At 43.9% G+C, this 4,506-nt stretch overlaps 1 long non-coding RNA gene across 1 annotated transcript; it reads right to left on the reverse strand.

Moving 5' to 3' along the window:
* Positions 1-1,441: 1,441 nt before the first annotated feature.
* Positions 1,442-4,506, reverse strand: LOC308474471. Its single transcript, XR_013984754.1, has 2 exons — positions 4,346-4,506; positions 1,442-1,809 (listed from the first exon to the last, which is right to left on the reverse strand). It is a non-coding gene; the product is annotated as an uncharacterized lncRNA (long non-coding RNA).

The following is a 4,506-nucleotide window of genomic DNA, read 5'->3' on the forward strand; positions in this document are numbered from 1 at the left end:
CAAACAAGAGTGAGGGTTGAAGAGCAGGATGCCTCTGAGCACATTCTGAGCCTGGGAGTTTGGTTTCAGGATTGGAACTGAGCTCAGAGTGCTTTCACGCAAAAGCCCACTAGCGATGAACTTCATTTCAGAAGCCCACTTTAAGTGCCATTTCATTGTTGAGATTGTTAAACCAGGAATGGAAAAACATTTTCCAGCACAGGGGCCACATTTGGGCAATCTAGCATTCAAAGTCGCCAGCAGTGTCAGAGAGCATGTGCATCAACCTTCAAGTGCTGAATCCATACACATGTTGTCCTCGCAGCATTTGTAAATACATAGGTTCTTAGGGCTAAAAAAGGTCACTGCAAATACAGGGCCCAAGTGAGGGGATAGCAACAGTCTATCCCAAAAGGTCAGCGCAGTGATTGTTTCTACGAGATCCCCACTAAGACATACATAGTGAACCAGGCGAAAAGGAAACCCTATTGTACGTGAACTATTACCTTATCTCACTTCTGGTTTTGCCAGTGTGTGAGACAGGATTCTTCACCTTACACTAGACAGTGCAATTCAGCCTTCTCAACACTCCTCAGATCTTGTCCTTCTTAGACTGCATTCCAGCAAGCATGCTCTTTGTGTGACTTCAAATCTATCATGAGCACGGCAGGTGCATCTCAAAGTGCACCATCTATGTGCACCATCTGCCTACATGTAAAGGTAAAAGACCCCTGGACCGTTACGTCCAGTCAAAGGTGACTTTTTAGGCCAAGGGAGCCGGCATTTGTCCACAGACAGCTTTCCGGGTCATGTGGCCAGCATGACTAAATTGCTTCTGTCACACGGAGGACCGTGGTAAGTGTCAGAGCGCATGGAAACGCTGTTTACCTTCCCGCCACAACAGTACCTATTTATCTACTTGCACTGGCGTGCTTTCAAACTGCTAGGTTGGCAGAAGTTGGGACAGAACAGTGGGAGCTCACCCCATCGTGGGTATTTGAACCGCCAACCCTCCAATCAGCAAGCCCAAGAGGCTCAGTGGTTTAGACCACAGCGCCATCTGTGTGCAGAGTGACATTCAGAAAGGCAATGAGCACTTCCACATTCACTTTAATGGAACTGGGTAGGTCATCCTAAAATCCCACTACTTTGTGTTAGATTGATGGTTTATTCTGTTCAAATTAGACAATAAGACCCTTCATTTCTTTAATAGTGCTTTGGAGAAGCAAGCATTCATCTCATCATTCCCATTTCCCTGGAAGCTGCAACAACTACAAAAAAAGTTTAATCTGATAGTGAACAGTCCTGTGATCCATGGGTGTTTGAGCAGAATATTATGCAGTCTCGTATATCCAACCCTCCTGTGTCCAACTTCTTTCATACACTCGATATTCTTCACACTTTATGGAAGAGAGTTTATAGCTCAGGAACCACAGAATAATACAAGGCTGAGTTAAAAGTATAAGGCACATTTCAAAGATTTATTTATTTTTATGTAAGCTTTCAACACAGAGCAAACAGTAGATGGTGTATTAAAGATGATGCAGGCCAATTCCATATTGCACTAAAGCTAATACTTTTGTTTTCCTAGAGATATTCTAAGAAGCAGCTGCTTCTTTGCGTTCAGTGTTACGAATGGCTGAGAGATGTATTGAGATGCAGGGCTGCAGCAGAGTAAATGTCTTGGAGGGTCTGTTTGTGAATGAATCATCAATTGGAAGTCGCCCCTTTCAGCGACTTGCTTTGTTTGTGTTAGTGTGTGAGAGAAATATCCCCTGTGGTATTAATATGGAAGGTACCTTCTCCTCATCCTCCAGCTCTGCTCTTCTGCTGAGAATATACAAAGCAATAACCAGAGAAATTAAGGAAGCTTCACAGCCTTTAAAAGTGCTTGTCTGAGTTTACTGCCCACCAGTACCGAAGGCCCTTCCAATTTACCAGAACAAGATACTTTATCTTCATGATGACAATTCAGTTACACCATTCAACCTTCTAAACACTGCATAGATCATGTCCTTATTATCTGCATTCCAGGAAGAATGTGATCATGTTGTCCAAGGTCAGGAGACACATCTCTAACAATTATTTCCTTTGGCCAGCAGTCACATTACTTAGCATCTAGCATTAGATTTTAGTGACATGGGACAACTGCAAGTCACTCCTGCATTGTTTTTAAAATAGTGGTGTGGAAAGGGTTGGAGGTGCATTACAATGTCCCAAGAAAGGCAGGACTCCTGACCTGGATGCTCCCAAATCCTGAGCAGTAAAAAGGTAAAGGACACCCTGACAGTTAAGTCCAGTCGTGGCCGACTCTGGGGTTGCGGCTCTCATCTCACTTTACTGGCCAAGGGAGCCGGCGTTTGTCCGCAGACAGTTTTTCCGGGTCATGTGGCCAGCATGACTAAGCCATTTCTGGCGAAACCAGAGAAGCGCATGGAAACACTGTTTACCTTCCCGCCGGAGTGGTACCTATTTATCTACTTGCACTTTGACGTGCTTTCGAACTGCTAGGTTGGCAGGAGCAGGGACCGAGCAACGGGAGCTCACCCCGTCGTGGGGATTCGAACTGCCGACCTTCTGATCGACAACTGCTTTCATGCAGTATGTTGAATTTGTTGGGCATTTTTTCAATTGTACAAAGCCTACATAAAATAAAGATTGTAAGAAGAAACACGGTGCAGAGTTAGGAAGAGAATGAAGTTTTTTGGTTTTGTTTGTGTTAGGAGTTTGAGTTTTCTTCCTTTTTATTTCCTTGTTAGAATCATCATTGCCTTATTTACATGTTTTGGCATCTGCTTTATATGCTTTATGTGCAGTTTCCATCTCGGGCATCTCCAGGTAAGGCTGGGAAAAAATCCTGCCTGAAACCCTGGAGATCTTTGGCCATTCATTGAAGACAGTGCTGAACTTAGATGCATAAATAGCTTGGGAGCTTATCCACATTCACCTTTCCTCCACTCTTTCTAGGCATGGCCTATACTTAAAAGCCCCATTTCTGAGGGTTTGGTTTTTTTAACATGCCCCATAAAAAAAAAAAAACACTCTTTAAAGCTCAATCAGAGCAAATGGCAGGTAGCAGAAACCCTGAATTGTCATTTCCTCCAATTGAGCTTTAAAGAGTGAGTTTTTGTCGGGAAAGCTTGGGGCAAAAAACAAACCCACTTGGACACAGAGTTTTTAAGTGAGGACCTGTGACTGGAAAGAGTAGGACAAAAGAAAAGTGTGGATAAGCCCTGACTCAATATAGGAAGCTTCCTTTGTTCTTAATATGTTCAGCACTTACCCACACTATAAGAAGCATTGTCACCTAGCTGATACTGAGTGCTACAGGCAGTGATGGACCTACAGTTTGGGGGCTCTGTCATGGGGGCTCCTTCGCAACCAGCAACAAGCTCTGGGTAACCACCATTATCTTCTTCAATGGGGTTGTTCCACGACAGATCGCCACACCTTTACAGCATCTGTACTACTGACTCTCAGACATTGGGGTTGTTGAAATATATGCAACAAAAAAATAATCAATTTGAGTCATGTGACTCAAATCAGATCTACTGGACCCAATTTTTTAAAACAATCTTAACTAAAGTTGCATGTGAGGCCCTTTTCGGATAAGGGGCCCTGAAGCTTAGGTTTCATTCGTTTCATAGTAGATCCACCCCTGGCTATAGGAACTGAATATATTCCTCCAACACAGCTTGGTCCTGGGATTGTTTCTTTATTTCATGTCACTTTCCAGCACCGGCTCTGCCATTAGGCAGAGTTAGGCAACCGCTTCAGGCAGTGGTTGCTGCGATATGGAGGAGGCAGCAGCCATCCCTGATTGTTTCTCCTTGACCACTCTGACTGTTGGAGGTTTAAGACTGGGGTCTCTTCCAGCACTACCTGCAGCAACCAGGAATTGAAACTGGGAACTTCTGTTTATAAAACAGATTTCAGTCTCTGTGCTACAGGCCTTGCCCAACACAGGATCTTCAGTAAAGAAAGGCATGGCCCTGAGCATGAGGCTAACTTTCTATTATGGGAGCAAATGTGCAGCTTTGCTACCAATCAAGCAAATGCGGAAGAAATGAAGCAGGTCACAGAGGGACTTGATGGCACTTATTTGCTTTCTGACATTTTCCTTTTTCTTCAAATTTTAGCCATACATCATAGAACTGTAAAGTTGGAAGGGACCCCAAGGGTCATGTAGTTCAACCCGGCAATGCCGGAATCTCAGCTAAAGCATCCATGACAGATGGCCATCCAACCTCTGCCTAAAAGCCTCCAAGGAAGGAGAATCTGCCATCTTCCAAAGGAGTCAGGGTTGAGGAAGAGGGAGAGTAAAGTACTTTGTATTCCAGTTTTATTAGTATAACAGATGCCATACCTTTAAGCTCTGTAATGACATGCACCTCTGCCTTTGCTGAAATGGCAAGAATATTTGCTCATTAACATGTGCTCAGCAATGCCTCTTTAAAAAATGAAAGAGAGGTTCTATGGAGCGTTTCATTCTTCTTTAATTAAAAAGGAATGTCACAGGGCAGTCGC

The sequence above is a fragment of the Podarcis pityusensis genome, assembly GCF_964106645.2.
Source record: "Podarcis pityusensis genome assembly, chromosome: 3".
Taxonomy (NCBI): domain Eukaryota; kingdom Metazoa; phylum Chordata; class Lepidosauria; order Squamata; family Lacertidae; genus Podarcis; species Podarcis pityusensis.